The 26,711-nt window shown below is 50.3% G+C and overlaps 1 protein-coding gene and 1 pseudogene across 2 annotated transcripts in view; one reads left to right on the plus strand and one right to left on the minus strand.

Moving 5' to 3' along the window:
• The window catches only part of PREX1 (phosphatidylinositol-3,4,5-trisphosphate dependent Rac exchange factor 1), a 195,116-nt gene that overhangs the window by 31,649 nt on the left and 136,756 nt on the right, over positions 1-26,711 (plus strand). The gene's annotated exons all lie outside the window — the stretch shown is intronic.
• LOC132476007 (ADP-ribosylation factor 1-like) lies at positions 582-1,497 on the minus strand (annotated as a pseudogene).

The following is a 26,711-nucleotide window of genomic DNA, read 5'->3' on the forward strand; positions in this document are numbered from 1 at the left end:
CCCCGGAGAGCCCGGAGCAGGCAAGCAAGGGGACTGCAGGGCTCCCGCTCAAAGCAGAGCGTTCCAGCCAAAGTGCCCATGCTGACCCCAGAAGAGGCTGGGGTTCCTCCAAGGGGTCTGAGAGCGGTGGCCCATCTCCTGGGCAGCCACGTAAGCACAGATACAAGCACAAACGCTATGGGGTGTGGGATGACCCGAGACAGAGCAAATCACAGGGACCCTATTGTGACCATGCAGAATGGATCATAGCCCCGTTTCACGTTCCCAACGGGAAACAGACCACTGGTGGACTGGACTCAGGCCATTACTGCAGAACCTACACTAGACACATTTCTCCCTCTGTGTGTTCAAGTGTTCTCCTTATCTTGTTTTTGTAACTATTTTAAAAAATGCACTGAGTTTGGGTTAAAAACCAACCACCAAAATGGATCTCAACACAGATGTAAAGCCCAGAAGAGGAACATCGGGCTTTTCTGACACAGCGACTCCTGGATGACCCGTGTGCCTAAAATCCCTCTCAGTACTAAATAGTGGGTTGATTTTCTTTTTACAATAAAAAAAAAGCTGAGTAATATTGCATAGGAGTACCAGAAACTGCCTCATTGGAAACAAACACTATTTACATTAAATAAAAACCCAGTTGCAGGCTGCGTCTGCACATTTACAGCATGGTGAAGCACACTGTGACCGACCATGGAGACAGCTTCTGGCACTCACACCCCAGGGGCACGTTTGCCACATGGGAGTAAAGCGAGAGCAGAAGGAGGGAGTGTGAGGGGAGGAGAGAGGAGTTCAGCTCACTTCTGGTTCCGGAGCTGATTGGACAGTCGGTCCAGTCCCTCATAGAGCCCGTCCCCGCTGGTGGCACAGGTGGCCTGAATGTACCAGTTCCTGTGGCACAGAGAGTGCAGACCCAGCTTGTCCGTGACCTCAGCTGCATTCACGGCATTGGGGAGGTCCTGTTTGTTAGCAAGCTCTGAGCAGAACGGCGTCCCTGAGCGCGTCTTCTGCCAGCAGCCTCCTAAGCTCCGCTCGAGCCTCATTCACACGTTCTCTGTCATTGCCGTCAACCACGAAGATGAGACCTTGTGTGTTCTGGAAGGAGTGGCGCCACAGAGGCCGGATTTTGTCCTGGCCACCCGCGTCCCACACAGTGAAGCTGATAGTCTTGTATTCCACGGTTTCCACGTTGAAGCCTATAGTGGGAATGGTGGTCACGATTTCACCCAGCTTCAGTTTGTCCAGGGTGGCGGTCTTTCCCACAGCATCTAGGCCCACCATGAGAATGCGCATTTGTTTTTTGCCGAAAAGGCCCTTGAAGAGGTTTGCAAAGGTACGCCCCACGCTGTAGACCCGTGGGAGCAACACTGGCCAGAGAAACCCTCGGCGGCCGCGGCGTTGGTACTGCCATGTCACGTGGGAAGGACCCCCAAACTCAGGCCTCTGGGGGGTCCTCCCTCTGCACCCGGGCCTCTTGGCTGCTGGCTTTGAGCACATTGCTGCTGGCTTTGTGTTCATTCTCCCCATTTGCTTTCTGTCCCCAGCCCCGCCTCCAGCTTCCTCCTGAGCTCTCTGTCAACCCGGGTCTGTCCCTTCCAGCCCCTTCCCTCTGCTTTTCCTCCTCGGTCATATTCTCTGTTTCTTTCTCTTTGTCTCTCCCTCTCTCTGTCTGGCTTCTAATGCATCATCATTTGCAGATTGGTCCCTGTGTCTGAGAATGGAGCTGCCTCAGAGACCCCCAGTGCAAGGGCATCCTTGGGGACCCTTCCGTGCTCAGAGAAAGGACTGCGCTTTCTAGGTGCTTGTTTGCAGAAAAGCTGCAGCTCCAGCCACCACCAGCCCAGTGAGATCCTGCTGCCCCAGATGGGGTAAGGATGGTCTTCCCATCTCGCGAGGGAGGAGTTTCTGTTGTCCCACGGAGGGGTCTTCCAGGTGAGAGAGGGGTGGTCCTCCCACCCTGTGAACAAGAGGTTCCTCTTGTCTCGTGGGGTTTCCTCCTGCTGAGGGAGGTGGTCCTCTAACCCGGTGAGGTAGTCTTCCTGCCTGGTGAGTAAGGCATCCTCCCCTAATGGGACGGTCCTCCTGGTCAGATCCTCTTAGGAGGAGGTGGGCTGCTGAGCCCCCTTGCTCTGACATTTGAGCCAGCCGTGTGAAGGGCTTGGACTCAGAAAACCCAGAATGTTTTCTTCCCGTGCACCTGGGAGAGGGCCACTTCCCACTGTGGGTCGTTAAAGTCATCATTTATTAATGGCCACAGCTGTTCCTATAGATATGAATAAATAATGTTCCACTACAATGCCCTCGTCTTGTAGGATCCTTGAAGACCTTAGAGGGATCTAGATAAGAGTCATCTCAGTCTGGCCTTTGACTGGAGCTCAGAGAGAGGAAGTGATTTGCCTGTGTGAGGTTGCAAACCCAGATGCCCATGGGTTGACAGGTAGAGTAGCCAGGTGCAGGAAAAATTATGTCACCTCACCATCTGTCTTTTTGTTTCTCTTGTTTCAGCATCAGCCTGGATATCTTTAATCTCCGTGTGCCTTGTTTTTTTCATGTATAAAACAGAGATAAGAATATTTGTCTCATAGATGTTTCTTAAAAATTTTTTTAAATTGAGATACAACTCATACACTGCAAAATTTACCGTTAACAGTGTCCATACCACCAGCTTTTATATAGTCACAAGGTTGTGCACCATCACTGCTTTCTAATTCCAGAACATTCCATCACCCCAAGAAGAAACCCCAAACCCATTAGCAGACCCCCTCCATTCTTTCCCTCCCCCATCCCTGGCAACCATCGATCTATTTTCTGTCTCTACAGATTTGGAATTACACAATGTGTGGCCTTTTGTATGTGGCTTCTTTCGCTTAGCATGACTTTTTCAAGGTTCATCCATGTTGTAGATGTGTCAGAATTTCATTCCTTTTTATGGCTGAATATTAGTCCATTATTGGATATATCACCTTTTTTTATCCATTCATTAGTGGATGGACATTTGGGTTGTTTCCACTGTCTGGCTATTATGAATAATGCTGCTATGAACATTCGTGTACAAGTTTTTGTACAGACATAGGTTTTCACTTTTCTTGAGTATGTATACACCTAGAAGTGGCCTCATGGGTTTCTTGGGAAGATTAAATGAGCCCTTAAAAATACAACTCTTGGGACTTCCCTGGTGGTGCAGTGGTTAGGAATCCGCCTGCCAATGCAGGGGACACAGGTTCAAGCCCTGGTCCAGGAAGATCCCACGTGCCATGGAGCAGCTAACCCCTGTGCCACAATTACTGAGCCTGTGTTCTAGAGCCCGTGAACTACAACTGCTGAGCCCACGTGCCACAACTACTGAAGCCCACACGCCAAGAGCCTGTGCTCTGCAGCGAGAGAAGCCACCGCAGTGAGAAGCCCACGCACCACAACGAAGAGTAGCCCCCACTTGCCGCAACTAGAGAAAGCCCGCGTGCAGCAATGAAGACCCAATGCAGCCCAAAATAAATAAATAAATTTATAAAAAAAGGAAAAAAAAAAGTACGACTCTTAGGACAGGTCCAGGCAATAGCAAGTGCTGTATGTGTACTAGCTCTTAGTATTACAAAACAGTACCTCAAGCCTTTGGCCTTGATGTTGGAGAGACAGCGATGCTATTTAACACTCATTGAGTGCTTACTGGGTTCCAGGCACCTGTCCTATTGGGTGGCTGCTCTTTTACAGATGAGGAAACTGAGGCACAGAAGCAGTAATTGGCCCACGATCACACAGTGAGGACATGGCAGAGCTCAGATAGCAGTGAGCCTGGTGGGCGAGCTCCAGAGACCATGCTACTGACCCCATGCCTCCTGGAGGACCGGAGGTCCCGTGTCCCATGTCCTGTGTAAAGGGGCAGCTGCTCCTTATCCCCGAGCAGCAGTTCCCGTGTGGGAACACAAGCCCTGTGTTGCCAGATCTCCTGACTTTTTTTTTTTTTCTTTTTTTTTTTTTTTTCGGTACGCGGGCCTCTCACTGTTGTGGCCTCCCCCATTGCAGAGCACGGGCTCCAGACACGCAGGCTCAGCGGCCATGGCTCACGGGCCCAGCCGCTCCGCGGCATGTGGGATCTCCCCGGACCGGGGCACGAACCCATGACACCTGCATCGGCAGGCGGACTCTCAACCACTGCGCCACCAGGGAAGCCCTCTCCTGACTTTTTAAAGATGTTTTCCAACAGCCGGAGATGTGGAGCTTTGTGTATGAAATCACTCGAGTTTTAAAAGTTGGCAACTCAGTCATATTTTTAACAAACACTATGTTGGCCAAACAAAACACGTCTGTGGGCCAAGCCCATGGGTTGCCAGTTTGCACACTCTGCCCTTGGGGCAACTTGTTGGGTGGGGAGGGGGCGTCGCTGGGCCCCCGACCTTGACTGCGGGCATTTCTGGACCTTCCCTGGGGGTTTCGGGCTCATGTCTGTGCCAGTCGTGTTTAAATCTGGCCCCTCACTGGCATGGTGGGCTTGGTGAGGGCCCCAATGGCATCTGGTCATTTGGGATCCCTGCCTCTCACCCGCAGGGTCATGAAACCATGGCTCGCTCATAACGGGTGCTCGCTGTACAGCCGCTGCCTTTGACTTCAGGAGTTAACTACCTTTCTACAGCTGGAAGCCCCCTGGCGCATCAGGGCCTGGGATCTAGAGTCAATCTCTGGTTCCAACCCCAGCCCTGCCCCTGCCCAGCTGTGACCTTGGGCAAGTTGTTTAACCTCTTGGTGCCTCCGTTCTCTAATCTGTACATCCACAAAATGGGGCTAATCCATTATTTCAGGAATTAATACGTTGCTGGTATCAGGGTGCATGTGGAGCCTGGCTGGTTGCAGCAGCATAAAGTAGTGACGTGGGTGTAGGCTTGGGAGCCGGACTCCCTGGGTTCGAATTCCAGCTCTGCCACTCACCAGCAGCATGATCTCGGGGCAAGTGACTGCCTCCGTGTTTCAGTTTCCTCATCTGTCAAATAGGGGTAATAATAATACCTACGTTATGGGGTTGATGTAGCATGTAGGACAGTGCCTGGTGCATGGCAGGAACCCAGTAACATCAGCCATCGTTAATATTACACACACACACAATCGCAGACAGACGTGCAGACAGATGCAGTAACCACCAAGCCTCTGCCGTCTGGCAGAAACAGCGCGAAGGTGCCTATTTCCGCGTGCGTTTCTCTGTGTGTTTACTGCAGGGAGTGATGTTAGCGTGTGATGCGCGGGCGTGAATCTGCATGGGCCTGAGCAAGTTAGCGGGGGCGCTGTTTTCTGCATAGGCATCTCCATGCATTAGTAGAGTGTGTACATTATGCGTGCACGTGCTCGCTCTCTCCTTGGCACCTTTCCGGAAATAAACACACGCTGGGGTTCTCGGGCAGTGAACCCAGCCACCTGAGCAGCCAGTGATGTTTGAGCTGACTGGGGAGGGCAGGTGGCCACAGGTGGTGGGTGGATGGAGGAAGTGTTTGCTGCTCCTGAGGTCGGGACGTGGCAGGGAAAGTGTTGGGGGTGCTGAGGGCTGGGCCGTGGGCCGTGGATGTGACCCTGCTGGCCGTGGCCTTGGGGGAAAGCTCTATGATTTGACTTTGACCCTTTGGGCAGTCAGCGCAGGTTTGGCAGGCCCAGCAGACTCTGAGTCTTTCTCTGCTTCTCCTCACCTTCCCTTTCTTCTCTGCGGCATATTGCAGGCACTAATTTAGGCAAAAGCCCCTTGGAGGCTAAGAAAAGCTGAAGCACGCAGAAGTCGCAGAGCAGAATTTAGCTATCTGGAGAGGCAGCCTGGGCTCCTGAATTTAGCCTCTTTTTCTCCCCCAGCCCATGTTCTTTTTTCCCTGTTAAACTTCTCAAATTACCTTGCTGCCCACTGCCCTTCTTTTCCCATCGAGCCTGGGGGCTGTGGAGGCCTTTGTTCACCTCTTTTCTCTTTCATTCCTGGAAAACCTTCTGGGGAGGCCAGTGGGACTTCAGGCTGCTTTTGAAAAGGTGAAGTGGTGAGATTTGGGATCATTTTCCTGTCCTGGTCTGAGGATGGATTCAGTTACTTTTTCTTACTATTAGCTGATACATATCAAGCACTTAGGGTGTATCAAGCTGTGTGCTGGGCATTCGACACCCATGAGCTCGCTTATTCCTTCTGACACCTTAATGGAGGTAATTCTTATTGTTTCATTTTACAGATGAGGAAACTGAGGCACAGAAGGGTTATGTCACTTGACCAGGGCCCCACAGGGAGGAGAGGCTGAACCAGGATGTGGCCCAGCAGTGCGGTTCTAGGGCTCTGGCTACTCACCACAGCACTGTGCTTCCTTTGCTGACGGGTTAATTCAGTATATTTTTTGAGCCCCTACTATGTGTGTGGCCCATTTTTCTCCTTCTTTTCTCCCTTTCACTTCATTCTTTTTCTCCTTCTTCCCTCCCTCCTGTTCATCCATCCACCCATCCATCACTCCACCCATCCATCCATCCATCCATCCATATATATCTATCCACCCATCCATCCATATCCATCCATCCATCCACCCTCCCATCCATCCGTCCATATCCATCCTCCCTCCTATCCATCCATCCACCCATCCACCCACCCATCCACCCACCCACCCATCCATCCATATCCATCCATCCATCCCCCATCCATCCCCCATCCATCCCCCTATCCATCCATCCACCCACCCATCCACCCACCCATCCATCCATATCCATCCATCCATCCCCCTATCTATCCCCCATCCATCCATCCACCCACCCATCCATCCACCCATCCATCCACCCATCCATCCATATCCATCCACCCATCCACCCATCCATCCATATCCATCCACCCATCCACCCATCCATCCATCCTCCCATCAATCCATCCATCCATTAGTGTTTCCTAAGACTTACTGCAATATCAGTCTCGTGATTTTTGTCATATTCATATACCGGCTACAACATGATTTATATAATATTTTTACTTAATCTGACCCTCCTTCCTTTTTTAAAACTTCAGTCTCCTCTTTTTTTTAATAGTTTTAAAATATATTTATTTATTTGGCTGTGCCAGGTCTTAGTTGCAACATGCGGGATCCTTGATCTTTGTTGCGGCATGTGGGATCCCCAGTTGTGGCACGCAGGATCTTTTAGTTGTGTCATGCGGCTTCTTCGTTGTGGCATGCGAACTCTTAGTTGCGGCATGTGGGATCTAGTTCCCTGACCAGGGATCAAACTCGGGCCCCCCACATTGGGAGCGTGGAGCCCCTGCCACTGGCCCACCAGGGAAGTCCCTAAAACTTCAGTCTGCTCTTAAGCAGGGGTGTTCATGACTCATGGATTTGATATGAGAGCCATAGTTATGAAGATCAAGATAAAAAGTATTCTTGAGCGCTGCCCCTAGGTCGCCTCTCCCCAGCCTTGCTGGGCCCACCTGGAGAATCCTGTCACGAGGTGAGACAAAGCTCGCAGCTCCACGCCAGGCCCAGGGTGGCTGGGTGTCTTTCTGACCAGAACTTCCCAGCTGGAGGACAGCGGGGAGGGTGCTATGCTGTGGTAAAGAACTCTGGGAGGCCACCAGAGATCACCTCTGGCTGGAGCGTCGGGAGAGGTGACATTTGAGCTGGAACCCAACATAAGAGTTTAGATTTTGATTCTTTAAATATGTTTCTAGTTCCTGGTATGGGTGTGTGCTGGGCATACGGGGTTAACGGGAGCGTTATTCCTGACCTTGTCAGTCTCACAGCTGGGGTGCTTGGGGTGGGTGGGAGACAGACAGAAACTGAAAGAATGAGTCACAGATCACCTCAGACTGTGTCAGGGCTGTGAAAACTGTAATGCAGGGGGTGGGGTTGATAGCGTCAGGGGTGGGTCTGGATGGTCTGTGTTAGGAGGGCAGGCAGGGAGGCCCGGCAAGGAGGTGGCATTGTCACTGAGCCTTGGGAGGGAGCAGCAGAGTACCTAGAGTTGTTTGGGCAAAAGGAATAGCAAGTGCAAAGGCCCTGGGGTGTGAGGTGGGGGTGAGGAGCAGTGTGAGTGGGGAGGTGTCTGGGGCCACATCTTTCCTGGCGAGGTAAGGAATTGGGATTTGTTTCCAGGTGCTTGGGAAGCCGGCCTTTGGCGGGGTGAGAGCAGGGGAGGAACACGAGTGGGTCCTGTCTTTACAGGATCCCTCAGTTGCTGTGTGGGCTGGAGCAGGAGGGGCAGCAGGCTGACCAGGGAAGAGGCCGTGCCGTAGTCCAGGTGGGAGATGGTGGTGGCCCTGACCAGGGAGGTGGCAGAGAGGGGACAGGCGTTTAGAAGGTGGCGCCGACAGGATTTGCTGGTGGTTGGATGTGCAGGGAGACCCAGGAGACTAGGGTGAGGCAAGGGGGATGTGCCTTTAGGGGCTGACCCCACCTTGCAGGGCCCTGAGGGTGAGCCCCTCCTCACCCACCTCCCTCTTCCCCCATAGCTGCCCCGATGATGACTCCAGGGTTCGTCTGAGCGTCTGAGTTGGAGACTTCAGGAGGGAGAGAGACCTTCCAGCCAGAGCTCCATGAGGGAGGAGTCACAGGGCATTTGTGGTTCCCACGGCGGCCCAGGGACCCCCTTCTCTGAGCTCCGCAAAGGAGGGTCTTTGTGGGGCCTCCTCCTTCCATTCATCTGTGGACTAATGCTGTGGCTCTTTTTTCTCTCATGGACAAGGGTTGTCTTCCTATGACTGATCCGTGCATGAGAGAGGCTGAGTTTGAGACAGCCCAAAATGGATTGTGAGGCCGCAGAGATGCTCATGCATGCATGCATTCATTCATTCACAGACCTGCCTACCACCCTAGGTGCTATGATAGTGAACAAGGCCAGGAGTTCCTCCCCCTCCTGGAGCTTGCATATGGGTGGAAGGACAGACAGTGAACAAATAAACAAGTAAATACACAGAGTGCCAGCTAGTGATACATGCTAGTGAGAAAAACAAGGCAGAGACGGGGATAAAGGGGTGGGAGTGAGTTGCTCTTCTTAGGTAGGCTGAGTGGGGATGGCTTCACAGAAGTAGTGATGTTTGAACAGGGGGCTTTAAGAAGTTAGCCATGGTAGCATCCAGGGAAAGCATTCCAGGCTGAGGGAACAGTAAGTGCAAAGGCCCTGGGGCTGGTGGGGGGGGGTCATGCTGGTGTGGTGAAGGCTCATGTGGCTGGAGCAGCTTGCATGGAGAGTGGCAGGAGGTGAGGGCTGGTGAGAATGTTGGACTTGATTCTCAGTGGGGTGGAAGCCACTAGAGCCCTTGGAGCAGAGAAGGGACATGGTCTAAGACTCAGAGAGGCTGAGGCTGCCTGACTGGACAGCAGAGAAGTAACTGATAAGAACAGAGTGAAAGCAGAGGAGCTCCCAGCTGTTGAGGGCTGGAGCGCTCCACACAGGCGTGGGTCTGGGCAAGGGGAGGGGTGGGCAGTTCCTGGCAGTGGACAGGTCAGCGTTTGGGGTGGCTGGGTGTGGGCTGGCTGATAGCCTGGCCCTGCCACGGACAGGCTGTGTGACCCTGGCAAGTGACTTACCCTTCTGCAGCTCAGTTTCCTTATCTGGAGCATGAGGATGATAACAATACCTACCTCCCAGGGTTTTGTGAGGATTAAATGAGATACTACATCAAAGTGCTTATACCTTATGCTTGTGGCTGCTCAGCCCACCCTGAGCTCTCAGGAAGAGCTTCCTGTTGATATTCCCCTCTTCACCCCCTCCCCTCCCCCTCCTCCCCTCCTTTACCTTCCCTCTCCCTTCTCCCCCTCTTCTTCTTCATCTCTTCCTTCGCCTTCCCCCTCCTTTTCCAGAAAAGCACTGTGGTGAGGACTAGGGTCAGGGTCTGAGACTCAGTAGGTTGTGCTGGCAGTGAAAGTGGGTGGAGACATTGAGGAAGCTGTTGCCAGATTTCATCGTGATGCTGGATGAAGCTGGACACTTCACCCATGACACATAAAGGACTTGTTTCATTCTGAATTGGTGATTATTTGGAAGGAGTGGGCATAGCTAGACTTCGAGTTCGTAGATAAGGTCAGGGTTTTATTTAGTCAGTGGATGGTGGACTCTGTGTGAGTGACTGAAAAGGGAAACCAAACTGATTTAAACAAGAGAGGAATGTAATAGCTTATGCACCTGGGATGTCAGCTTCAGGTATAGTTCCATCCAGGTGCTCAGCATCTGTCTCTGTTCCACTGCCCTTCCCATTGCCTTCATTCTTATGCCCTGTGTGGCTCAGGTGGAGGTCAGGTAACCCCCCCTTAAGCTGCATTGGGGTGCTTTACTACAAAAAGGGGAAACAGAAGCTGATGGCAAAAGGCGAGATGCTTGAAAGAGGGGAGAGCCCTGTGTGAGGTGGGTGTGGGTGGGTCTCTGGGTCTAAGCCCAGTGTTCTGCAACTGAGATTTCTGAAGGATATTTGAGGACTGCTTTCATGACTCATTCTTGGATGAATTCACTTCACCCAGGTTACATCATATCCTCAAACATCTGCCCTCCATCCTGCAAAAGACCCTAGGACACTGCCTGCTTGGTCCTTGGGTGGTGAACAGGGCTTCATGGTGGGTGCAGTCTTAACAGTAAAATGTTCTCGGCTTACAGAACACTTCCCATGGGTCCTTTAAACACATCAAGTGAATTGCAAGTTCCATCTGGGTTTGCACACGACCTCTCGTGGTCCCCTCTCCAGCTGTAGAGGTTTGGGTCTGGGTGCGTTCACCGTGAAACCTCTGGCATTCCGCAAGTTAAGTTTAGTCACCACGTTGGCAATTTTCTGAGTTTTTCTTTCCCTGGGTATTTGTGACTTCCCTAATTTTTAGGTTTCTTAAAAACAAAGAAAATAAAACAAACCACAGTCATATTTCCAGACCCCAGCATCTGGTGGCCACTTATAATTTGGGATGTTTGGGGAAAAAAAGTGTTTTGATCATTCTTCAAAATTAGACTTTAAAAATGTATCATTGGGTATTCCTATATTAAAAGGTTTTTTTTTTTCTTTTTAAAAACATTTTGCAACCAGGCTTCTTTAGGGATTTTCTTAGTCCTTCCCCTACTCTGCAGATCTGCTTATAAAATTCCTTGCAAAAATGGGTTTTTCTTTTTTGCAAGAGTTTTTTTTTTTTCTTTTAACCTTTGTATAAATCTATAATGTTGTAAGCAGCAGAAAGAGGAAATGAACTAGAAAAGTGCTCAGGTCTTTGAAGCAGTCTCTCGTGGACCCTGGTTGGCCAGAGGGTCTGCTGCCAGTGGGTATTTGGGCATCCGTTGCCCCTTCAAACACTTGTTACGTGTGATGTTTTGGAATCAGCCTTTTTTTTTTTTCTTTTTTAAAAAGGATCTTTATGATGCCTTTTAATAGAACTCATTGGAACCGTTTCTCCTGGTTAAAAGATTGGTATGTTCAGAGGTGACGTGTAGTCCCGTGGGCTAGGCAAGCAGATGCAGCTGTCAGTGTTTCCAGGGTTAAAAGAATTCTCTCTGTCCTTCTTCAGGATGCTGGTGCACTGCCCACCACCATGGTGGGGAAGGAGGGCGTCCTGAATGGCCCACCCAGCTTTGAGAGACTTGCTGGCCACCAGTGAGGCCCAAGGAGTGAATCCCCAGGGGGTCATCAGCATGCTGTGCTCAAGGGGGTTTCTGAGAGGTTCCCGGAGTATGGGTTGGGGAGGGGCGGCTGGGAGGGTCATGGGTCATCGGCCAGAGATGCTCTGACCCATCCCAGTGACCTCTTGCCCTTCCCACCCCTCCCCTCCCCCCTCCCCCACTCCCTTTCCTCTCTTTCTTTTCCCCTCCCCCTCCCATCTCCCTCCTCCTCTCCCCGCCTCTCTCCCTGCGCTCTGCCTTCAGAATCCTTGCTCTTCACGCCTTGGCTCTCTGCCTCTTTGCATGTAATGTCTTGGGTCACAGGTGCTGGGGGGTCTCTGTAGGATTGATTCCAGAAGGGGATTGGTTTGCTTCTTCTGAGGACACATGGAGTTTAGATTTTGGTAGTTGTTGCTCATTTGTCCTGCAAAGGGGTCTCACCACTTGCCCTCCCCCTTCCAACGTAGCACCAAGGTCCCTTTTCCAGGGAACTTTGTGCAAACCTAGATTCCTGGGTCTGCCAAGTGGCGCTCCCCTCCCCCCATCCTCCCCTCTGTCTGGGGGCACTCCAGGCACAGTCCTGCCTCACCCTCTTTCTGCTGCTAACACCCTCCCCCAGGATCCACCGAACCGTCCTCCTGTAGGCCTCTCTCCCCTCAAATACCCTCTGCAGAGAGGCCCTCCCTGGCCACCCTGTCTGAGAAAACCCGCCTTCCCCAGCTTTATCCTTCCGGGTAGCACCTCTCCTCTGGGTCCCTTGGGATGTTTGTCGGCTGGTTGATCATGTGTCTCCTTTTACTAGAAGTCAGCTCGGGGTTTCTCTTGTTCCTGCAACTCCATTGCCTGGCCCATGGTAGGAGGCTGATAAATATTTGTGGAAATAATTTGGGGGAATGTCCTCAAACTTTTTTCTCCTGCTGGGACATTGGGGGATCAAAAACCCCACAGGTACACAGGCTTATAGGGGGAGAGAAGAGGGGCCACTGGCCGGGGCTTATTGGAGGAGGTGAAATCTTGAAAGTTGGCCGTAAAAACCCAGAGAGGCTGGCCAGTTGGGGTGAGTCCTCGTGGCCGAGGGGCTGTGACCATGGGGTGAGAGGAGGAGCCCCAGAGTTTGTGTCTCAGCAGTGATTCCTGAGCTTGAAACTGGCTGGGACAGCTCTCCTGCCCTGGTGCCAGGCCCCCTGGAAGGGGTTTTGGGAGCCCTGGGTGGCACAGTGGCTGGAGCTAAGCCTGAGCACCACCAAGGGAGGTGGGACAGCAGTGGAAGACCAGTGGCTCTTAGCGTCCTTTGCATTTTTATGAATGAATCTTAATGGTGCTCCTTGGTGCTGTCAGCCCTCATCGATTACTGGTGGGGGGGCTGTTACAGGAGACCCCAGGCAGGGTGCTCACAGACAGATCAACACTTCTTAAATATATAAACTTTATTGAGATACAATTTACGTAAAATAAAATGTACCCATTTAAAGGCATGCCTCTATCAGATTTCCCCAGGCTGGGCCCACTGGCTACAGGCAGGGGAGCTGACAGCTGCTTTTTGCCCAGACAGCAAGGCAGGGAGGGGCTGCTGAGGGGTCAGATGGGTTCAGGAGAGGCGCTGGGCACTTGTCACTCAAGGTTTCACACCCAAAGGTCCACTAGGCTTTCTCTTCTGGTGGGTTTGTGGTTCCCGTGGGCAAATCAGCTTCTTGCCCCTGGTGACAAGGTTTCTCCAGGGAAGGCGGGGAGGCCTTTAGGGCCAGGAGGGCCCAGCAATCTGCATATCTAGGACAACCTCACTGTCCTAGAATGATTTGCACCAGGAAGAGGACTGTGACCAAGAATCCACTGGAAATAGACCCTAACATAGCAATATTGGGAGTGGGGGGGGGTGAGGGGCTAGATGAGGACTCTACCTGGTGGAGGTATCCTAAAAATAAGTTGAATTTTATCCTTTCATTAAGTAGGATATAGGATTTAGGATACAGTAGCAACTTTGCATGAATTCTTAGATCAGTAAAGAGGGACTCAAGTGTTGGTTTTTTTTCTCCATTGGGGGATGCATAATTTTTCTCATGAAATTAAATGGTCTGATATGATGTCATTTCACGTGAAGTTGCCCTTTTCAGTGTGATGGTAAAGAGTCATTCTGCAAAAGCGTTAGAGGGTTTTCGGTGCTCACGCCTGCCTCCCTTTGATGGTCTGACCGTCTCCTGGAACTCTGCTGTCTTGTCTCGTTCCTTTCTGTGTGAAGTGGTCTACCTGCTAGGTCTTTATGTGTTTACAGCTTTGTCTGGCACCAGGTGCTGTTTGCCAACATCACTTTCATCGATGTCATGAAATCTAGCATCTTTTGCAAAACTTGCAGTTTCACTTTGCAACTGATTTGCTTTCATTTTGCCTCGTATTTTGACTGTGGCATATTCGGGACCGCAGGAGCTGCAAAGATACGGAAGGGATGCTAAGTCGAGTTTGCTGTTTGGGGGATAATTTTAGAAGTGGTCAGCTTGTTTGGAATATTTGGAATACAGGGTGACGGTTCTCCCTGGGAGGACTTGGACAGTGGGCGAATTGGAGTGGACCTTGGAGCATTTTAGGATGTGTCTCTGTTGCGGAGAAGTTGCAGAGTGGTCCAGGGGACCAGTCTCATTCCTGAAACGAGCGGGGATGATTAAGGGGCGGTGCCAGGATGCCGTGGGTTCCTGCTTTTCCTTCTGTGCTACTGCTCAGTCTGTTTGCTGAATCCTTCTCTTGCTCCTGGCCTCTGATTGTTGGGGTTTGCCAGGCTCAGCCCGTGGACCTCTTTCCATCCCACTACTCTCATCTCTCCTGTGGATTTCACATGCGTGTGGTTACTGCCTCCTTACCGTTGCCACGCACGTGGATATCTTATAACACCTTATGCTAAACCCGTACCAAACCGAGTTCCTCACCTTGCCCGTGAAACCAGCTCCCCTCTGTCTTTCTATCCCAGTTAACGTCAGCTCCATCCTTCCAGGTGCTGAGGCCACAACACTCCCAGGGCTTGTGAATACCAGGAGAGGGGTTTCACTGGGGTCCATCTCAGAAGCTGCTGACCTCACGGCTCTCTTGAGCAACGTTGCTGTGAACCTTGTGGAAACATCTCCTGGTGCCTATGTGCCAGAGGAGTGGAGGTGCTGGGTTGTGAGGCCCCCTTTGCTTGTTTTTCTCTTATTAATGTACCTTGGAGCTTGTTCTCTATCAGTACATAAAGAGCTTCCTCATTCTTTTTCACAGCTGCACAGTTTTCTGTGTCTTAAATGGACCATGATCTGTTTAGAACTGTTTAAATTGTCCTGTAGTTAATATCCTTTTTCACAGCATTTTTGTGCCTGTGTCTGAGGATGTCCCCACTAGGAACTGGGCTGGGTCGCCTTCAGCTGTCAACAGGAGATCATTGCTCTGCCTTGCATCCTTGCCTTGCAGAGTTCTGATGCTCATGGAAAGTGCTGTAGGCGAAGTGGGATGTGACTGTGCCTGTGTTCAATTTGAATTTAAATCATAGATGAAATGTACCCGTCCTTTAGCCCCTGTATGTGTTGATGTAATGAGAAAATTAACAACACCCAACATTAGTGGACTGTAGCTTTCATAGCAACTTCATAGCCAGGCACTTTTCATCTGAGCTTCATGATAACCCCTGAAGGTTGACCCCCTGCCCCATTTTCAGAAGAAGAAGGGGAGTCCCTTATCCAGGATCCCCCAGTGAGTGTGTAGCAGGGCCTGGGTTTGAACCCAGATCTTATTTGTAGGCCACTGCCCTTTTTGCTACATCCTCTAAGTCTGGCCATAAAAAGCCAATTGAGAGGATGGAGCTGGGGAACCTGACTTGGGGATTCTTCTCTGCACAAGTTCAGAGAGTTCTATCTTGGGCCTCCCTGGGGAGAATGGTGGTGTCAGCCATAGACCAGTGTATTAGTCTGCTCAGGCTGCTATGACAAAACACACAGGCTGGTGGCTTAAACATGACGTCTGTTTTCTCACAGTCTGGAGTCTGGGAAGTCCAAGATCAAAGTGTGTGCAGATTTGGTCCTTGGTGAGGGCTCTTTTCCTGGTTTGTAGATGGCTGCCTTTAGGCTGTGTCCTCACCTGGCAAAGAGAGAGCTCTGTTGTCTCTTCCTCTTATAAGGACACTAAACCTGTGTTGAGAACCCCACCCTCATGGCCCTATCTAAACCTAATTACCTCCGAGTGCCCCACCTCTAGATACCATCACACTGGGGAGTAGGACTTAAGCATATGAATTGGGGGGCAGGACACAAACATTCAGTCCCTAACAACCAGGATTGCAAACCTGTGGTTTCTCGGGCTGCATTTGTTGTGTAGATGTGTGTTATTTGGCCAGTAGACGATTTAGCGTGGTCAGCACAGGGTTTTTTTTTTTTAATATCTTAAAATTTTTTAAAAAATATCTGTATTGGAGTATAATTGCTTTACAAAGGTGTGTTAGTTTCTGCTGTACAACAAAGTGAATCAGCTATACATATACATATATCCCCATATCTCCTCCCTCTTGCGTCTCCCTCCCACCCTCCCTATCCCACCCCTCTAGGTGGTCACAAAGCACCGAGCTGATCTCCCTGTGCTATGTGGCTGCTTCCCACTAGCTATCTGTTTTACATTTGGTAGTGTATATATGTCCATGCCACTCTCTCACTTTGTCCCAGCTTACCCGTCCCCCTCCCCGTGTCCTCAAGTCCATTCTCTACGTCTGCGTCTTTATTCCTGTCCTGCCCCTAGGTTCTTCAGAACCTTTTTTTTTTTTTTTTTTTTTTTTTTAGATTCCATATTTGAGCACAGGGTTTTTTAACTTTTGATTTTGAGATAATTTTAGATGTCTAGCAAAGTTGCAAATATAGTAGAGTTCCTGTATATCCTTCACCCAACATCCTCTTATGTTAACATTTTATATAAATGTAGTGCAATAAGCAAAACTAAGAAATCAGTCTTGATATAATACTGTTAACTAAACTACAGAATTTATTTGGATTGCGCTCATTTTCCTACTGATGTCTTTTTTCTTTCCAGGATCCAAGCCAGGTCACCACGTTGTAGTTACATATCAGGTCTCCTTAGTCTTCTCCTAATCTGTGATGGTTCCCCAGTCTTTCCTTATCTTCATGATCTTGACACTCCTGAAGAGCCCTGGCCAGGTGTTCTGTAGATTGTCCCTCATTTGGGTTTGAGGTGGTGCGTTATTGGGAGGAATACCTCAGGGTGATGTGTCCTTCTCAGTACGTCCTATCAGAGGCACATGGTGTCAGTATGTACTGCTGTGGATGTTAACCTGATCACTTGGCTAAGATGCTGAAAGTCAGGATTCTCCAGGGAAGTTACTGTCTTTTCCTTTGTGATGGCTAGGTATTTTGGGGGAAGACTGAGACTATGGAGATATCCAAATTAGCTTAAAGTTTCACCCACAAAGTTTAGTATCCATCAGTGTATCTTGCCTGTGTCAGTTCTTACTGGAGTGTTCTAATGGTGACCTTTTTTTTTTTTTCCGGTACGCGGGCCTCTCACTGTTGTGGCCTCTCCCGTTGCGGAGCACAACAGGCTCCGCGGCATGTGGGATCTTCCCGGACCGGGCCACGAACCCGCGTCCCCTGCATCAGCAGGCGGACTCTCAACCACTGCGCCACCAGGGAAGCCCTAATGGTGACTTTTTATTTCCTTCCTTCCTTCTGCTTTTATTAACTGGAGTTCTTCTGGAAGGAAGAATTCTCCCGTTTACTTATTTATTCATTCAGTTATTTATATCAGTATGGGCTCATACACCAGTGCTGTCATTATTTATTCTGTTCAAATTGTTTCGACTTTGGCCATTGGGAGTTCTCTCTGGTTGGCCCCTGTGCTCTTTTTTTTTTTTTTTTTTTTTTTTTTTTTCTTTTTGCAGTATGCGGGCCTCTCACTGTTGTGGCCTCTCCCGTTGCGGAGCACAGGCTCCGGATGCGCAGGCCCAGCGGCCATGGCTCACGGGCCCAGCCGCTCCGCGGCATATGGGATCCTCCCAGACCGGGGCACGAACCTGTATCCCCTGCATTGGCAGGCGGACTCTTAACCACTGCGCCACCAGGGAGGCCCCCCTGTGCTCTTTTGATATGCCTCCATCCTTTTCTTTTTTCTTTCTCTTTCTTTTGAGCATTTCTTTACTTGCTGGTACCGTGTGATATTCCAGGTTCATCTTGTATTTCCCCTATTAAGATAAGGCTAAGGCTAAGGCCCTGGAATCAACTGCTATCCGAGGAGCTCTGGTTCCTTTTATTGGAAGATGGTATTTAGAAACCGAGGTCTGGGGGCCAGGTGTGCTTGTTGCTACTCTGACTGCATGTCACTGCTTCTGGGCCCTGTTGGTGGATAGAGCTAGGAAATGTACATATATGTACTATGCACACATGTGCACACATCTGTATTTCTATAGCATTCTCTCTGTATATAGTCATCCCTTGGTATCCAGGAGGCATTGACTCCGGGACCCCCGCAGATAGCAAAATCCGAGGATGCTCAAGTCCCTTATATGAAACGTCATAGTATTTGTGTGTAACCTTTGCACATCCTCCCATATACTTTAAATCATATCTAGGTTACTTATAATACCTAATACAATGTAAATGCTATGTAAATAGTTGCCAGTGCGTGGCAAATTCAAGTTTTGCTTTTTAGAATTTTCTGGAATTTTGGGGGAATATTTTTGATCCATAGTTGGTTGAATCCCCAGATGCAGAACCAGTGGCAATGGAGGAGTGACTGTACATTAAAAAACCCCTCCAAGTTCGTATTGATACCCAATGCAAGACTTTTGAAGATTTAATTTAAAAAATTTATATACAATAAAAATGACTTTGGGGGTGTAGAGTTTTATGAGTTTTAACACGCTTAGAGAATCATGTTACTACTGGATATAGAACAGTTCCGTCACCGCCAAAAAACTCTCTCGTGCTGCCACCCAGAGGTCACCCCCTCCACACACCTACACCCCTTGAAAAACACTCACCTGGTTTCTATCCCTATAGTTTTGCCTTTTCCAGAACGTATATCTTCCATATAAACGGAAGCACACAGCACGTAGCATTTTGAGACTGGCTTCTTTCACTTAACATAAGGCCTTTGAGATTCATCCACGGTGCTGTGTGTTTCCAGAGTTTGTTCCTTTTCATTGCTGCGTCATGTTCCATTGTTTGGATAGTCCACAGTTTGTTTATCCATTCATCTGTCGAAGGACATATTATTTGTTTCCAGTTTTTGACAATTATAAATAGAGCTGCTATAAACATTTGTGTACAGGTTTTGATGTGAACGGAAGTCTTCATTTCTCAAGGGTGAATGCCCAGGAGTGGGGCTATATGCTAAGTGGATGTTTAACTTTATGAGAAACTGCCAAACTGTTTTCCAAAGTTGCTGTGCCGTTTCACATTCCCAATGGCAATATCTGAGAGGTCCTGTGGTTTTACGTCCTTGCCAGCACTTGGTATTGTCAGGTTTTTGGGTTTTTTTTCTTTAAGCCATTCCCGTAGAAGATAGTGGTATCTTATTGTGGTTTTAATCTGCATTTCCCTAATGGCTAATGATGTTGAATATCTTTTCATGTGCAAATATACCATCCATATATCCTCTCTGGGAACGTGTACCCATTTTTTTTGGGGGGGGGTTGTTTGTTTTCTTACTGTAGAATTTAGAGTTATATTCTGGATACAGATCTTTTGTCAGATAATGTCATTTGCAAATGTTTTCTCCCAGTCTGTAGCTTGTTTCTTCATTCTCTGTTTTAACAGTATCTTTGGCATAGCAAACGTTTTAAATTTTAATGTATCATTTATTTTCTTTTATAGATCTTGCTTTTAATGTCATATCTAAGAACTTTTTGCTTGACCTTGGGGCACAAAGATTTTCTCTTATGTCCTCTTATAAAAGTTCTGTAGTTTTACATTTTGATCCCCCTGATCCATTTTGAGTTAACTTTCATATAAAGTGTGTAGCTTAGGTTGAGATTAATTAATTTGCATATAATGTCAGTTGTTCTAGCACCATCTGTTGAAAAGACTATCCCTTCTGCATTGAATTGCCTTTGCACCTTCCTCAGAATTCAAATGGTCGTATTTGTGTGGGTCTGTTTTTGGACTGTATTCCATTCCTTTGATCTATGTGTCTGAACTTCACCAGTACCGTACTGTCTTGACAACTGTAACTTTATAGTAATTCTCAAAATTTAGATAGTGTGAACCCTCCAACATTGTTCTTCTTTTTCAAAATTGTTTTGGCTATTCTAGTTTCTTTGCCTTTCCATGTACATTTTATTTTTTTAATTTATTTTTTTGAAAATTTATTTATTTTAATTATTTTTGGCTGCATTGGGTCTTTGTTGCTGCATGCGGGCTTTCTCCAGTTGCTGCAAGGGGGGGCTTCTCTTCATTGCAGTGCATGGGCTTCTCCTTGCGGTGGCTTCTCTTGTTGACAAGCACGGGCTTTAGGCACGCAGGCTCAGTAGTTGTGGTGCACGGTCTTAGTTGCTCCGAGGCATGCAGGATCTTCCCGGACAAAGACTCGAACCCGTGTCCCCTGCATTGGCAGGCAGATTCTTAACCACTGCGCCACCAGGGAAGCCCCGTTTTAGATTTAGCTAGTACAGGGTTTTAAAAGTTGGAAAAATTGTTACAAATATGTAGATTTCCAATTTCTCTTGGAAACCAGAGAGATCTACCTCTATTTCTGCCTGGTGACAGCCGATTGGAGCAGAATAGTGGCCGCCCTTTCAGATGAGCATCTGCTGTCCAGTTTGCCACAGTCCCTACCCTCTCCCTTTTGTCCTTCACCTGGCCAGCTTCACTTGTGCACCCTTCTTGCATGGTTTCTGGTATTTGCAGTCCCTGGTGTAGACTTCTTGGGCACCTCTGGCTGTGGGATGTGACCTACTGGTAATCCTGCTGCTGCCGATGGAGCAACAGAAGTTCCTCTCAGAGCTTTGTTTTTGGTGCTATTCTGAGCCCCTGGTCCGTGATCTCTCCTCAGATCTTTGCCACTATAGGGTACCACTCTCATTATGCCCATTTTACAGATGTGGAAGCTGAGTCTCAGAGAGGTAGGTGAGGCTGCTGGTCCCAGGCCATAACAGCTTGGGTTTGCTGTGACCTCAAGCCTATGTTACATCAGAGTTCATTGTTTGTGGTTCTGGCTGCCTGGAGGCTGAGGGCGGAGACCTCGTCAGCATCTCGGTTCTCACTTCCCCACCCGGCTCTACACTGTCAAGGTTTGTTCTCAGATATTTGTAACGTGACATTAAGGGGCCATTCATTTCCTCATAGCAGCTATCTGTAGATAATTCTGGGTGGCAGGAGTGGGATGAATATCCAGCCTAGTGGCCAGCCCCGAGGGACACTTGGGTTAGCAGCCTTCTGCGTGGCTTCTTTTTTTTTTTTTTTTTTTTTTTTTTTGGGGTACGCAGGCCTCTCACTGTTGTGGCTTCTCCCGTTGCGGAGCACGGGCTCCGGATGCGCAGGCTCAGTGGCCATGGCTCACGGGCCCAGCCGCTCCGCGGCATGTGGGTTCCTCCCAGACCGGGGCACGAACCCGTGTCCCCTGCATCGGCAGGCGGACCCTCAACCACTGCACCACCAGGGAAACCCTGCATGGCTTTTTGAGGTTGGGGTCCACTGAAAGTATAATGGTGGGGTGTGGCCAGGGTCCCTGGGCCTCAGGCTGGAATCAGGAGAGTCAGAGAACTGAGTACTTGGAGGCTTTTCCAAATTCAGACCCAGATTGTGATTATCGAACACCTGCTAAGTGCCTAGTGTCGTCTGGCAGGTTTTGGTGTCTGAGTGCCTGCATTTTTGCTGCAGTTTCACCACTTCTTAGTGAACCTTCTTAGGCAGGTTCTTTACCTCCCTGGGCCTCAGTTTGCTCCTCTGTAAAAAGGGCTGTTCATAACGGCCACCTCGCAAGTCTGTGAGGATAAAGTGAGCCAGTGCAGTCGAGTGCTTAGAAGAGTGCTTGGACCATACAACATGCTCAATAAACATTAGCAACTATTATTACCATCATTATTGATGCTGTAGAAATTCTTGCTGACTGGACTAGTGGGTGAGGGAAGCACCCCGGGCCCTTTACACACCAGCGACAGGATGGTGGCATGGGTGAGAGGCCTGGCGTGGAGGTCAACCTCGCTGACGCTGCCCCTCCCTAATTGCGTGTGATGCTGTACCTCTCTGTGCCTCAGTGTTCTCATCTGTGAAATAGGATTAATCAGAATACCACCTACCTCAGGAGAATTAAATGAGATAGCGGCACATAAGATACATAGCCCGGAACCTGGCACACAGGCCGTGCTCCCTATACATGCTTGCTGTTCTTATCTGTATTTATTAATGCTGAATTCTCACATGTCCCCATGGGGTAGGTGTTGGTCTTCCTTCTGGAGAGAAGCAAAGTGAACCACTCTGGGATCCAGTGCTAGGCAGGTGAGTGAAGCCTGGGCCTCCAGTCCTGCAAGCGGTGCCTGCTGGCTTTTCTGAGGGCCCATGAGTCACGCTGCTTTAGAGAGGAGCCTGGGAACCCTCCCTTCCCCATTGACTCCCCCTCTGAAGCAGTGCCCAGCCTCAGGCCCCAGCTGCCGGTTGCCATGGAGTCCGGCTGCCATTCCAGCGCACCGTTGCTAGGCAGGCGCCTGGTTGCCAGGCACCACCTCCTTGGACACCTTAGCTCTCAGAGAGCCTATTTCAGGCTGTCTGAGGGGGGTTGGGTCCCTGGGGATCCAGCATTTCTGTTACACACTGAAACCTGGGAGGTTTGTTCTAGGGGGCAAAGGGGTCAGAGCAGCTGTGAGGCTGGGGTCTGGGATGCGCCAGCCTCCAGTGCCAATGTCTCGGCATGTTCCTCATTGGGCCCCTACAGGAGGCTGGGCAGGGCTTGCATCTCTGTTTTACAGATGGGGACAAATGAGGCTTGTGGCAGGGAGGGGAGGGCCCCAAGGGGGCTGTGGAGCCCTCTGCACTGTCCTAGGGGATGAGGCATTGCTCTCCCCCCAGCACGGAGGAGTAGGGTCTTTCCCCTGCTTGTCCAAGGTGCTGGGTGACCTTCTTCCTCAGGGCCTCGCCCATCATGCTTAGAGCACAGTCCGTCTCCTTAGCCTGCATGGTCCGGCTCCTGCTTACCTTTCTGCCTGAGTCCATGGCCCACCCCCGCCTAGGTCACCTTGCCTAGTCCTTCTACTCACCTGTTTGCTCTGTTCCAGCCACAGCGGTTTCCTTGCTGTTCCTCAGACACACCAGGCAGGCCCCTGCCTCAGGGCCTTTGCACTTGCTGTCCCTACTGCCTGGGCCATGCTCTCCCCTGGTATCCCACGGCTCACTCCCTCATTTCCTCAGGGTCTCAACTGGACGTCCCCTGATCAGGGAGGCCTTCCCTGGCCACTGCATTTAAAATAGCACCCATTCCCCCGCTTTATATCTCCCTTTGCTGCTGAGCTTTCTTTGTAATGCTTAGTATATTGTTTATTGCCTGTGCCTCATCCATCAGCTCTCTGACAGTGGAAGCATCCTCTTTGGTTTATTGTTCTATCCCCAGGGCCCAGGACAGTGCCTGGCCCTTAGTAGGTGCTAAATGTGTTATTTGCTGAGTGAGTGCATGAATGACTTCGTAGGGTTATCAAGGATGCAGAAGCAGTGTGTTCTGGGCTGCAGAGTGGGTGTGAGCCAGAGTGTGGCAGCTGGCTTGCAGAGGAGCTGGCCCGCGGGCATCCCGTGCCCCCAAAGCTGAGAAGACATTGGGTTCTGGTTGCCCGCTGACCAGTCCCCCTCCTCTTCCCCAAAGGGCAGTGGCCCCTGCTGCCCTGCACAGCAGTTTAAGACTAGATTCAGCCTCACTGGAAAAAACGCCCCAGCCCCAAGGAAGCTGTGCATTTTCAGAGAGTCCCATTTTGAACTGACGGAAAATCCCAATAGGACCTGCCAGAGCCGCGGGGGGCGGGAGGCTCCCCTGGAGCCAGTGCTCCGGGCTGTGGTTTTAGCCCTGCAGGTCCCGCAGCCTCCCTGACAAAGAAGCTTTCACTGAGGCTAGGGGGAGGCACGCCGTGTGGTGGGGCAGGGGGCTGGCAACCCTCTCTGGGTTTCCAGGGCTTCACACCGCACCCCCTCCGCAAGCAGGGACAATCACCCCCTTTCAGAAATGAGGAAACTGAAGCCTAGTGGGGTGAAGTTGCCAGCTCAAGGCCACACAACAAGAAAGAGGTGAGTCTGGGATTTGACCTCACTCGTCTGACCCCACAGCTCAGCCACAGAAGCCATGTTGCCTTCGTCTGTGGACTCTTTCCCCACCGGGTGAGAAGTGGGAGGTGAAGCGATGGGGAAAGTGGAGAACACACGGAGGTAGCGGCTTTCACCGCCTCCCTCGCATCCCCGGCTCCTCAGCCCTCTTGCCTTAGCTCTGATTGTGCCTCCTCCAGGCAGCCTTCTCTGAATGCCCCTGCCTAGGTCACCTCTCCCAGTCCTGCTTCCTGGCACTCCGCACGATTGCCGTTGAGTCCACGCTGTGCAATGTTTTGCTGACCATCTGTCTCTCTTGCCAGACTGGCTTGCATGACAGACACTTAAAATGTCCCCAGTTCAACTCTTGTGCTGCGTGCTCCCCCCGCGCCCAAACCACAGTATTTCCTGTCTCAGTAAGAGTGACCTCCATCCTGTCCGTGTCGCAGGCCAGACACCAGGGAGTCAGCCTCCTCTCCCCTCTCTCACCTCTCACATCCCATCCATTAGCACAGTCCTATGGGATCTGCCTTCAAAGTACATCTAGAATCTGACCGTTTCTCCCGCCCCCACATCACCACCCTGGTCGAGTCCACCATCATCTTCTACCTGGACTCATGCCGGCGCCCCCCTCCCTGGGCTCCCTTTGTCCGCCCCACCCCCTGACAACTGCCGTCCACCAGGATGAAAAACTTGAACTTAATCATTATGAGGGACATTTGTGGAGCACATGCTGTGTGTTGGGCCCTGGGCCGGTAAGTGCTTTACAGGTATTCTCTTATTTAAATCGTCATCATAGCCCTGGCGCATAGGCACCATTTGACTCGTTTTATAGATGAGTAAAACCGAGGCCACTGAAGGTAGCGAGTGACCTGCCTATGGACACAGTCTCTGAGTAGACTTGTTTGATTTCTCCAGACAGCTTCTCCACCTGCCCTGGCGCGCTGCCACGTGGTCATCCCTGGCTGGACGATGGCGGCCAGAGGAGCCCTCTGCCAGTCCGAGCAGCCTCTTCCTCTTTCCTCAGCAGATGTGAAATGATTTGTGTTGCCGTCACCGTTCCTCCCGGTGGGAAGCTGACTTCCTTTTTAGCTTGATGCGGCGGGAAGTTCCGCAAAGAGAAAAAGGGAACTGGAATGTTTGTGTGCAGCTGAGTACAGGCTTCTGGGTCTGTGTCGCATGGCTTGCAGCTGGTGGTCGGGGTGAGGTTCGGGGCACTGGGGCGCTCTTCTCCAGGGGCGCCGCCTTGCCCGCTGCCGTCTCTGCAGACTCGTGCCTTCCTTCAGTCATTCGTTCTCTGCCATCCTGAGCACTTGGCCCCAGGCCCTGGGCCACGGGCTTGGGCATCTCTTCAGCAGGCAGAGTCCAGCCATACCCATGGATACATGTCACCCAGTGTCACAGGGACCAGGGCTGGCTTGTCACCAGCAATGGCTCTGCCACAGGTTGTAGACTGATGACCTCTTGTCCCTTCTCGGGGGTGTGGGTGCCCTGCCAGGCCATCTCCTGTGCCACCTGAGAAACCCAGCCAGCTTCCTGGAACCCTGATCTTGCTCAACAATGTGGTTGGACAAATCATTTTTTTTCCATTTATTTAATTTTTATTGGAGTACAGTTGCTTTACAATGTTGTGTTAGTTTCTACCGTACAGCAAAGTGAATCAGCTGTACTTATTGGCAAAGCAGAAACAGAGACACAGATGTAGAGAACAAACGTATGGATACCAAGGGGGAAGGGGGGGTGGGATGAATTGGGAGATTGGGATTGACATACATACACTATTGATACTATGTATAAAACAGATAACTAATGAGAACCTACTGTATAGCACAGGGAACTCTACTCAATACTCTGTCGTGACCTAAATGGGAAGGAAATCCAAAAAAGTGGACAAATCATTTTTATAGGAAAATTGAGTACAGGTGATGATGATGGTGATGAAACATGCTTACTGAGTGCTCACTGCAGGCCAGGACGTGGTCGTCAGCCCCAGCCCACAGGGTTGTGGTGAGGGTCACAGGAATTCACGTTGGTGAATCACTCAGAACTGCATCCAGCATAAAGTCAGTTTCCAGAGAGCGTTAGCCACGGACACTTTGCTCTCTGGGCCTCGGTTCCTCCTCTGTAAGGTGGTGGGGCTGCACCTCTGATAAGGCTCTACCTTGTGGCCTTGGGCATCATTTGGGGGCAGTAAATTGGTGCAAACTCTTTGGTGAAACATTTAGCCGAGTTTGCAGGAACCTCCCAAACATAATGCCCTGGGATCCCTGGATCTCATACTGAAAATGGAGTCCGAGAAAAAGTCCTAAGCATGGGGGAAACCCCAAGACACTTATGTGCCACGATGTTCATCAGAGCACCTTGTGTGAGAACTCGACGTTGGAAACAACCTAAAGGTCCCCACATGGGGAAATGGTAAGGTGACCAGGCACGCCCCCTTCTCTAGCTGCCGCAGACTGAGGAGAAGGTGACACGCCTGATTGTGTACAGTCTGTGATGGCATCTGTGCTTTCAAAAGTGCACAGAAAGAACCATTGAAAGTGACACACCAAAGTATGAGCGGTGGGTGTGGTTGGAATGCATGATTTCCAGTTTTCTTATTGTGATTTTATTAAGTTTCGCCTTGAAAGGCAACTGTACATATTCAAACCAGAAGATTAGACTCAACTCCTAAACTTCAGTGCCTGCCCCAGGCACCTGGGAAAGTGTATTACAAATGCAGATGCCCGGGCTCCATCCATCCCACTGCATTGGAGTCTGTGAGTAGCCGTGCCCAGGAATCGGCTTAGTCTGATTTTGGCTGTTTGTCAGGATCCTCTCTGTCCTCCTCCTCTGAGCAGCCCTCCTTGACTGCCTGCCTGCTCCTGAGTTCCCCATGCTCCCTTGATCCCTGCAGGGTATCTGGGAGCTTCTACAAAGGTACAAGTT

This window comes from Mesoplodon densirostris, chromosome 16, assembly GCF_025265405.1.
Source record: "Mesoplodon densirostris isolate mMesDen1 chromosome 16, mMesDen1 primary haplotype, whole genome shotgun sequence".
In the NCBI taxonomy this organism is placed as follows: domain Eukaryota; kingdom Metazoa; phylum Chordata; class Mammalia; order Artiodactyla; family Ziphiidae; genus Mesoplodon; species Mesoplodon densirostris.